Genomic DNA, 12,500 nt, shown 5'->3' with positions numbered 1-12,500 from the left:
GTTTCTAATGAACAATTATTACAAGAAATTATACTATTAAAAATAGATAAAAATAATGACACTCATAAAAAAGAACAAGGAGAAAGCTCAGTAAAAATTACAAAAGAAGAATCAGATAATTTTATAAACATACTTAATAAAATGAATTTTCAAAAATGGTATACTGAAGTAACTATTTCCATTAATGAAGAATTCTCTTTTTCTGCAATAGCCTTATTAGATACAGGTGCAGATTTAAACTGCATACAAGAAGGAATAATACCCTCTAAATATTTTGAAAAAACAAAAGAGACATTATCTCAAGCTAATGGAGCAAAATTAAATATAAATTATAAATTATCAAATGCGCATATATGTAATAATGGAATTTGCTTTAAAACAACATTCATTCTAGTAAAAAATATCAACACCAAAGTAATATTAGGAAACCCATTTCTTGCTTTACTTTACCCTTTCTCTGTAACAGAAGAAGGAATTTCTACTAAAATATTAGGAAAAGAAATTCAATTTAAATTTTTATTCCCTCCAGTCTCAAGAGAGATTAATTCCTTAAAAGAAGCATCATTGACTAAAGAAATTAATTTTTTAACAAAAGTCAAAATCAAAAGAAAAGAAAAACAAATAAATTTCTTAAAACAAGAATTAAAATACAAAAGAATTGAAGAACAATTAAAAGATCCTTTATTAATCCAAAAAATTAATAATTTCAAAAATATAATTGAAAATGAAGTATGCTCTAATTTACCTAATGCTTTTTGGAGTAGAAAACAACATATAGTCGAATTACCTTATGAAAAAGAATTTTCTGAAAAGAATATTCCTACTAAGGCCAGACCCATTCAAATGAATAAAGAATTATTAGAATTCTGTAAACAAGAAATTAATGATCTATTAACTAAAGGACTTATTAGAAAGAGCAAATCACCATGGAGCTGTGCTGCTTTTTATGTACAAAAACAAGCAGAATTAGAAAGAGGTGTTCCTAGATTAGTTATAAATTATAAGCCTTTAAATAAAGTTTTACAATGGATTAGATACCCTATTCCTAATAAAAAAGATTTATTATCCCGACTTTATGCTGCTACTATATTTTCAAAATTTGACATGAAAAGCGGATTTTGGCAAATCCAGATTGCTGAAAAAGATAGATACAAAACTGCATTTACAGTCCGGAAGTTTTAGTAAAAGATGTTAAAAACTTGGCTGCTAAACAAATTTTTGCAAGATGGCAAGCTATTTTAACTATTTTTTATTTTGATATTGAGCATATTAAAGGAGATTCTAATTCTCTTCCTGATTTTCTATCCCGAGAATTCTTACAGGGAAAATCATGTCTTCCTCAAAGTCCAGAGTGAAAACCAAATCCTCCTATGCCAAATCACCTTCTCCTCCTTATCCTTCACCCTGTCCTTCCGTCACACCAAAACCCTATACAGTACTAGGGACATTACCACAAAACATTAGGCCATCCTATAATCCATTTTCACCATTATCCTCTTCAAAATTACCCACATACTCAAAAGCTGTTTCTTCTACTAGTTCTTCTCCTTCTCAAATTATTAATCCTCCACCTTTATCTCAGCCCTCTGTAACTCCTATTATCTTTAAATCCCATTGGCATCCAGTCTTTCCTATTGAATCAGAATTACAGCATCTATCTGAACCTCAAAAATTACTTGACACTTTTCTATTACCAGATTGACATTATGTTCCCCAGAACATTACCAAGACTCAGAACTTTTATGAATTTATTTTAGTAGACACTGATTCTATTATTATCTCTGAAATCCCCTGCTCTTTACAATCTCAACCTTCTCCACCTGCAACTCCGGTCATTGCATTCCACAAAGTTACTATTAAACAGGTTCTTACCTTAGAACAGTGGGGAAAAAGCCCGTACTTGACGAGAAGATTTTCTCAGCCATATGATCCTCCTTATTTCGATTACTACGATTATCAACAAGCATGGAACAAAACGTTCTTACGACAGAATAAGAATTTGCGCCATTCCTGGTTTCTCCATTTTGATAAATTACAGGAAATTAAGACTCTACCGCGATGGTTCCTATTATGGTGGGATCAATTTGGACCAGAATCTCTCATTCTTCCTCCACCTCTCCAGGAGAGTCTTCAGGCTTTCACATTACAGAATGATTGTCCACCTTCATTATCACACTGTTCACCACTTCTCCTTTTCTTTCTTAAAACAAAATTAAATTGGATCATGAAGTGGGAATATGTCATCAAACCTCATCCTTCTCTCAAAAATATTATGTTCTTGGCCCGCCAAGTCTCTGTAAAATGGTGGGAAAAGTATAATTATGATCATGTTGTAAAAATGTTCTCAAAAATTACCAAGGCTCCTGAGGTTCTTGTTCAGAGAAGCAGATTCTAAGCTCAATTAGCAACAATTACCAATAAAAAAGACTTGAAAAAATTAGCAGAAGCAATGTCACAAGTATCAGACAGTGATGAAGAAGAAGACCATCAAGTCAGATTATCTCCAGCACAGCAGACAACATCATCGCCACTACAGCAGGCCTCTCCATCCCAACAGGCCTCTCATTCTCATGACAACTCACCATATTATCCCTCACAGATGATGGATTCTCAAGATCCGTATGAATTGGAACTGGCAAATTATGACCCTCAGATTATGTAATTCCAAAAGATTATCGTCCTTTTCTTCCATTATCAGAACACTGTTTAAGATGCTCGTCACTGTTCAAGATGCCCGTCAGTCAAGAATCATCCAGCTGTCTAGTTACTGTTTAGCCGCCCATGTTTAATAAATGTAGCCGCCTATTTACTGTGTATGAGTCACTGTACATGTCAGTAATATTATTGTAAGGTACTGTTTTGGAGTCTATAAATAGGCAGTTTGTAAGTGAGGAAAGGCATTCAGAAATTCTCATCTGAAGCCAATCCTGTCCCTCGTCACTCTCAAAACTTCTCTCTTGTAAACTCCTTTCCATGTCTCCTGCCTTTCAAACTTCTGAGAATTAATCTCCTTGTAAGTATTATGTTTTCAATAAAATTGAGTTTATCTTATTTTGATCTTTACTTTTATTGCCTTTACTTCCTGCACTTCATTTATTTGTTTATTATTATATATTCTATAATCTATTAATATATCTATTATATTAGCTATTATATATATACTATATATATATATCCTGGTATACGTAGTTGGTATCGGGAATTTATTAGCAAATTCTATGGCCCTACTTATTGGGGTAATAGTTCCTTGATAAATATCATGTCCAAGAAATCTAATCTTGTCTTGGAATAATTTGACTTTAGATGATGAAACTACTAATCCATTTTGTTTAATGATTTGAACAAAGGTATTTAAATGTTTCATATATATATATATCATACTTTACATATACTTTATATTTATATACTATATATATTATATACTATATAATTACTATATAATATACTATAGTTATTATATAGATACTATAGTATATTAACTATAGTATTGGATATAGTTATAACTATATAATACTACTATATAATATATACTATATCTATTAACATATTAAATAGTATTAAATATATATTAATATTATTACAATAATATATACAATAATATTATATAAGTATACACTAGATATAACATAATATATTAGTATATATAATATAATATATAATAACATACGAATATATATTATATCTATATATAGTATATAATACGTATATAATATAGTATACTATATTACTATATACTATATAATATAGGTTTCAATAATATGTATATAACATTATATACGTATTAAAACTACATACTATATAACACTATATAGTATACACTATATAGTATATAGTGTAATATACTATATACTATATAGTATAACACTATATAGTATATAGTATACACTATATACATGTATAACAGTATATAGTATACGCTATATACACTATTAACACTATATACTATATAATATACGTATATTATACGTGTATAATATTATACATTATATAATATATAATATTATATATTATATATCATATTATATAGTAATATATAGGTAATATAATATATATTATAATAATATATTATATAATATATATAATATAATATATAGTGTAAAAACGTTCGACTGTTATAACCAAAACGTTCGGACGTTTTGATTGACGTCTGAACATATACGTTATACATTCGCATGTTAACACAACGTCCGAACGTACAAGTTATACGTTTGCACGTATGCTTTTACATCCGAACGTAATCTACATAACGTTCGCAAGTGCAGTTAACGTCCGAACGTTAATTAATTAACGTTCGGACGTTAACTGTATATAAGGCCAGGCACGACGGTTTCCAGGCCATAACTTGTACGAAACCGGTTATAAAACTCAAACTCTCTCATCCTCTCCGCGACGCACGCCGCCGCAACCGTCGCCATCCGCCACCGCAACCGTCACTAAAAGGTAATGTGCCCTCTCCCTCTTCTATTTCCTTGCTTTTAATCAGTGGGTTTCAAAAATTCGAAACCCACCATAGCCCGGTTATAAAACTTGCATTTCCGGCCACCATTCGCAGTAAAATGATAGAATAGGACCGTAGAAACATTCCCCATCTTTTGAAATGCATATTTTGGTTGTTTGTGGCTTCGAAACATGCGTTTCAAAGCTTTCGGTAATGGCTGAGTTGACTCAGCGTTTCCGTGTCGTAACGTTCGGACGTCACGACACAACGTCCGAACGTGTGACCTTTTGTATTCTTTACATTCGCATGTTATATTGTAACGTGCGAACATATTAGTTTTATGTGCGAACGTTTTTATCCAACGCTTTAACGTAACGTTGGATAAAACGTTCGAACGTAAACCGTTGGTCTTCTTCGGCTAGTAAGAACGTCCGAACGTATGACGGTTCAAATTCATTACGTCCGAACGTTTAGATAATACGTTCGGACGTAATGAACTTATTCGCACGTTTTTATCGAACGTTTGAATGAAACGTTCGATAAAAACGTCCGAACGTATCATCTTTGTAAATTCGCACCTATTTTAACGTGCGAACGTACATTGTATTAACGTTCGAACGTTTCCTATAAAATTTTTTTTATATTGTTTCTTTTAGGTATTATTATTTTATATATTGAAAAAGTGAAATTATTTAAAAGTTTTACTGGCAAAATTATGTAAATTTATAAGGATGATATTTTAATTTTTAGTATAATCCATATATGTCATAATACGTATGTATCTGTGATTATAATCATTTTTTTTAAATGTTATAACTTATATATATTTTTTTATTTTCAGGATATGGCTCAGTATATGACGACAAGGAAGCGAGGGAGGGATGGAGGCAATCCGGACATCGCTCGACTGGGAGCACGAACTGTTATGGGGGAACGAGAAATCCTCATTAATGAGTTTGATGAGCTCAGCTGGGAGCAAAAGACGCTGAGAGACGTCTTCGTCACCAGAGGCTGGGGCCCCATATGCACATTGAGGGGAAAGATTTACCCCACAATGGTTCAAGAGTTTTACATTGGGATGGCCACCATGCCTAACGATGCGTCATCCCATACTCTCAGTGTACGCAGTGTACAGTTTCAGTTCTCGGCGGATGTTCTCGCCGACTTGCTCCAGATTCCGCGTATACTACCTGAGTCGACAGCTGCTCAGGCTGATGACATAGCAGCTGCATTTTTCCCGAGCATATTCGAGGCAAATCCAGCCGCTTCTGCTTCATCTTCGGGCCCTGTTGAGTTTATGCCCAGTCATGAAGAAGATCGACCCGAGGGCGATCCTATTGCTGCTGAGGTTGGTGACGATGAGCAGGACCAGGATTTCTACATCCTCACTGGCACGGACCGCACAAAGCTCGATAGGCCGAACTCCTTTAGCCAGAATCAGCTGCTGCCTTTCTTTCGCATGTTGCACATTTTTGTTGCAACAAATGTAGACTCGGTGGCACATAAGAGCACATTCAGTCGGGCTCGTGCACAGTTCCTGATTGGCTTGGCACGTGGTGAGCCCATTGACTTGCCCCTTGTTATATTTGAGCGGATCTGTTACGAGGCCAGCATCGCTACCACGGATAATCTCCCGTACGGAGTCATTATCAGCCGCTTATTACTAGCCCGGGGAGTGCCACTCTAGGCGGAGGAGATGGTTATAAACCAGATGAGCCCTATCGACATAACCACACACCGCCGGAGCATTGGACAGGGGAGAGGCTCAGCTCGGCGTCAGTCTGGTCCTACGCCAGATCTTGTTCCCCCGACTGAGTCTGGGGCTGATGTTGCTCGCCCGTCGGCGAGTACTAGTCAGCAGCCGGGAGTTACATCTGCTGGGGATGTGCGACTTGCTTGGGTTGATACAATGATGACAGATATGAAGGCGCATATAGACCGACAGATCGATAGACAGATTGCACATATAGATCAGGCTGTCGCACATCTTGCACATCATGTAGATATGTTAAACAATAAGGTTGAGACATTGACTGAGGAGTTTCGATCTTTTGTAAACCAGCAGTTCTGAAAGTGATTTGTAAAAATTTATCATTTGAACGTTTTTTATTTTCGACATATGTAATGGACACAAATATTTAATGTATGTATTGTGTAGCTTAATTTCTACTCTTAATTTTTTTAATATAACGTTACTCAACCTTACTATTAAAAAAATATATATTATGGTTAATTTATGTAATTTAACATATAACGTTCGAACTTTATCACATTAACGTTCGAACATTGGCGCTAATATATTCATGTTCGCACGTAATTATGTAAAACGTTCGAACGTTCACGTTAATTTTTTTTACGTTCGCACGTAAATATACATAACATTCGAACGTTACTTTGACGTGCGAACGTATTATGTTAAACGTCCGAACGTTTTGAAATTCTTGCCCAACATTTAGTGACAGTTCTCACAAACCGTCACAGTAAATACGTTTTAGTCATAGTTTGGAAACCGTCACTATTTATAATCTGTCACTAAAAGCCATATTTGTTGTAGTGACTTGCATTAATATTGATCTCAATTTCAACAAAGGATTGTCTCTATCATCACGTCCCTCAAGTACCTTTATAATCAATCATCTTCTTCCTGAGATAGCTACAATAAAACAATGGTAATTCTCGCAAATTAACAATGACATATTAATGCATTTATATTAGAGTTAATTATGTGATTTACCTATATATTTTATTTCCTTATATTATTCTTCTTTTCTGAATTTTGAGGGTGGAGAATAATGATTTGATAATTAAAAGTATCATTACAAGATACTTGACATACCCATTTGCCCCTCTGTCATCTGTTGGTATTCGAGAAATTGTAAAGAATTACGATATTGCAGAGTTGATGAAGGGTTTGCAACCCATGGCGGTAAATTGTATTTTATTAGTAATAAATTAAAATATTTACACAAGCATTCCTTCTAAAAATTGATTATGATTTAATGTAGAAAACAAAATTCTAGATAAAAGCGAAGATAAATGTGATTAACTTGGCCCAAGTATTTTATTATATGTCATGTGTTGGCCACAATAAAGGAACTTGATATAAATACGATGAAAACTTCATTTGTATATATTGCAAAAACAAGGGGTCTGCAAACCACGGTATGCATCTTACAATTTTAATTTATAATTGATGTCTAATTTAATTTAGAATTTAACACTATTTAAATTAAAAATAATATATTCAATGCATTTAAAGTACTAGGACATATGTTGAACTGGACGATAATACTGGAAAGCTAGTCGCTATTATGTTTGGTGAAGTAGCAAAAGAGGTATTTGGTTATTCAGTAGTTGAGTTGATGGAATATGCTGGAAAGGTATCTTTTAAAATTTTTATTCAAAAATTGAGTTGGGTTATAATGAGTTAATTAAAAAAGAAATTGAGTTTTTATTAATCGTGTAAAGTTATCCAAAATTTATTTTGTAGGAACATTGACTATATATTAAAAGCGCTGTGAAGAAATTATAGAAAAAAAATTGGAAGATTATAAATTTATGTAGATCTAGAGAAACTGAAGGAGAAAAACATAGGCATTTTAATGTCCTCTCTATTGAGGTAATGAAAGATGAAGAAAATGCTGGATCGTTATCATAAAATAAAATTATCTCAAAATAATTTATAAAATTATGGACGATGTTTATTTATAGAAGCATATTATAGTTTCTATTAATGCTATTTTTTTATAATATATCATAGCGTGTAATTATTTATAAATTACATAAACATTATATCATTATCTAATTAATCAAAAATATTATATTCTTACTAATAAAAAATTATTCTTAATAAATTTTTTTTTAAAAAAATTAAATATAAACTAAGCAAACGTGTGTAATATGGTATGTTGGTTTCACCGTATATGTATATATATACATTTTCGATTCAGCATTATCCAAAAGACTTTTCTCTTTTGATTACGTAGGATAATTCGACGGCTAGCTTATGACTCGATCGTACGTACGTACGTACGGGCTTCCTTGAACTTTGGCTCTTTCTTTAATTTCAATGCTCTAGGTGACCGTTAAGCGAATACCAATTCCACCCATTTGAATGGTCATCTACACGTGATCAGGATGTAGTATCTTCTTTCCATACTAGGACTGACGTTGACTAAGTTTTCTTTCAGAGTACGTTAATTATACGTAGTACTACTGTCTTTTTGGTTTATACGGACTCCGTCCAATCTGAATAAAATATTTTTTCTTTCAAGAATTTCGGCCAACGTGTCTTCGAAAAGTCACGTTTAGTTTGTATACGTGTGTATATATATAATTGTTAGAAGCCACGGTTAATTCACTACAACACTTTTTTTTATTTATTTAATACAAGAATAGGTAGTCACACACATAGCCGTTTTATCTCAAATTTATTAAAAAATCCTCACTTATAGTTGAGAAATACCGTAATAACAGCATTACACTAGATGGTTTACAAGGTATAATTCTATAAACTAATCCAAAATCAAGTGTCAAAACAAACTAATAAATTCGAAAAAAAAAAAAGACAAAACTACCGAGCCTAAAACATAAACAACTAAAAATATTCTAAAAACCAGAACCAATCTGCATTAAAACCAAAAGAAACAAAGCAACTAGACGCTCTTATTCTGTTCAAAAACACCTTATTGACGCCTATAAGCGAATAGCCTGAAAACCAATTTTATCAACGTTCATAATCCCTTTTAGCAAATGAGGCACTTCATTATAAGTATTTCAAGTACCATTTTTCTGATCTGAAGCCCAACGTGTCAAAAAATCTGCTCCTGCATTTCCTTTTTTATTAATATGTTGTACCTTAACTTCCAAGGTAGAAAGAATAGTTTGTATCTTTCCCAAATAATCTTCAAGATACTATATACCACATCTTCCTTTTTCTATCCAATGAACCACTAGCAAAGAGTCTAATTCAGACCATGTTTGGGTACTGAGAGATACTCTCAGAATATTTTATTACTATTTATTACTTTATTATTACTTTTTATATTTTTTTATTACTATTCATTAATTTTTACTATTATTCAATATTCTATTATTACTTTTCACATACTTTTTTACTATTATTCACAACATACCTCAACATATCTCAACACCTAAACCTAGCCTCAATCTCCACTCTTTGAATAGCCAAATCCTTACAATATTGAAGACCATATTATAGTGCAATGGGCTCAGCTTTATTATTAGAGCCATGTCCCAGTTCTTTAGCAAAAGACCAAGTAAGATTCCCTTTCGCATTTCTAATTAAGCCACTTGCAACCATACAACCTGGATTTTCCAAAGAACTTCCACCCACGTTTAATTTAAACCAGCCCAGAATCGGTTTTGTCCATTTCATAAGATAAAATTTCTGTCTCGTCACAGGTTCAGTAGGAATAGAAAAAATATTTAACACTTTTTCGTTTCCTTCATCTTTTTACTATCATGCAAGCGAATTTCCACCTAGGCAATAGCAGCCTTAATCGAACCCTATAAAGAGCCTACAGAAATCCTTTTATCTTCCATATGTGCTTTACATCTCCAAATCCAAAAGGACCAAGTCACAATAATAGGAATGAGAGCAATCAATTTACCTTTTTGAGTCGAGTGAGCAGCTCGTCGAAACCATAACTCCAAAGATGCTTTCCATGGTCTCCTCGGGTCATATGGCATCCCCAGCTGAAGAGAGACACGCCTCCAAATATCTACAACACCTCCAGATATCTACAACAACCATCTCATTGGCAAGGACATGATCTTGATCTTCTACACACCCCTGAGTACTATATTCACATTTTGAAGCCAAATGAATGCCCAGAGAACTGATTCGACTATCAATAGTAAGGTTAAAATTAAAGGCCTTCCAAATGGTTACCGAATTTTGTTTTTTTTTTTGGGAGCGCTGAATGCCAAATCCAAGAAGCCCATTTAGATTTTGATGCATGAACACAAACACAATCCCAAGCCGACTTCGATGAAAATTCCCCATTCAGATTTGGCTTCCAAATCAACAAGTCTTCGCCATCTTTTTGTTCACCTAGGAAATTTAGAATTTCTTCCATTTTGGATTCCCCCACCAATCTATGTAACAAGTCCACATCCCAACCATTATGAAGCCTATAGTCCCTTACTTTAAGAAGGGGATGTTAATTTAAGAGGGCTCTCGATTTCAGCCAAGGATCTCGCCAAAAAGAGACACATTCATACTGAGCCTGCCACCAAGAATTGCCTAAAATCTTCAAAACCATACTCATGATACGCTTCCAAAATAAAGTTCCTTTCCGTTGATCTACCAAAGCCAAATGCTGATCTTTAACATACTTATGCTTGAAGAAATTAGTCTATAAAGAATCACCTGTCAATAAATTCCAAGCAAGCTTCGTAAACAAAGAATCTTGGACTTCTTCTAATTGTTGAAGACAAAAATCCCTTCCCGAATCGGTGAGCAAACTAGCATGCAAAATAGAGAGCAAATGAATTGGTATACTAGCAAGAACATGGCTAAATAAAAGAAGACGAGCACCGGAAGACAAAAACTGATTCTGCCATCCTTCCAATTTCAGTTGAATGCAATTCAATAAATCATCAAAATGCAACATTTTCAGCCGGCCTACCATAAGAGGAACACCCAAGTACTTAATTGTAAAAAAAACCTTCAAAGAAAGATGTCAACAGTAGATAACTCCTTTTTCAAGCAGCAGTAGCATGTTTAGAAAAGAAAATAGAGGATTTTTCTTTGCTCACCACCTGACCAGACCAATCTTCATATAAAGCAAAAGTATCTTTGATTGCTTGAAGAGAAGATCTTCCTCCATTAACAAACAACACAATATCATCAGCATATAATAAGTGAGAAACAATAGGGTACCTTGGGGATGGGAGAAAGGAACAACATTACCACTAGCAAATTTATGCTTTAACAATCTGGAGAATACCTCTTTGACAAGAATAAACAAGTATGGTGAAAGATGATCACCTTGACGCAAGCCATGTCCACTAGAGAAAAACCCTTTTGCCGATCCATTCATAACCACAAAGAACCAAGGGGTCGAGATACAATTTCTGATCAAATTACAGAAACGTATGGAAAAACCAAAGGAAGCCATAACATGAATTAAAAAAATCCCAGCCTATTCTGTCATATGCCTTAGCCATGTCAACTTTAACGATGATGTTACCACCCATTACCTTCTTATTTAGCATGTGTATCATTTCTTGGGCCAAATAAATATTTTCAAAAATACTTCTCCCAAGAAGAAAAGCACCTTGTTTCGGAGAAATAATGTTGTTTCAGATGGGTATAATCTTTAAACCAAGATTTTAGAAAAAAACCTTGTACACCACTGAGCATAAACTGATAGGGCGAAACTTATCAAAACCAATAGGCTTCTGCATTTTCAAAATGAGAACAATATAAGAAGCTGAGTAGAATCTAGGCATTGGGGTTTCAAGAAAAAACTCCCAAACAATTGCCACCCCATTAGCTTCAACAATATCCAAGCACGCTTTATAGAAACTAGAACCAAAACCATCTCGGCCCAGGCTACTATCAATAGGGCCGGAGAACATAGCCTATTTAACCTCTTGGATCGAAGGGAGCTAAAGGAGTTTTGCATTGTCCTTCTTAAGAACATAATATTGCACCAATATGGACAAATCTGGAAGATCTCTACGAGATCTAGCCTGAAGAAAAGAACTGAAGTAATCCACATCACCTGAATGAATAGCTTTCAGGGTAGCTAAACAAGTCCCATCTGGACACCTCATTTTGTGCACTATGGGCTTAGTTAAAGAGGCGCAAGTTTTAAATAACTGAGCCGAAGCCTCTCCTTTTTCCATCCACCTAAGCTTCATGTGTTGTGAGAGCCTAGTTTCTTCTCTTTGCATCCACATATCAAGTTCTTCCTTGGCCACCAATAAAGCCATCTCTGTATCTTTTGCATACCCATCCTAGAGTTGGCTTTCTAATTGTTCAATTTGATTTCCCAAAGCTTGGATATTTGTTTCCATGCGCCCAAAAACT

This window comes from Carya illinoinensis, chromosome 2, assembly GCF_018687715.1.
Source record: "Carya illinoinensis cultivar Pawnee chromosome 2, C.illinoinensisPawnee_v1, whole genome shotgun sequence".
NCBI classification, from domain to species: Eukaryota; Viridiplantae; Streptophyta; class Magnoliopsida; order Fagales; family Juglandaceae; genus Carya; species Carya illinoinensis.
Note: the sequence above shows the minus strand (reverse complement) of the source record.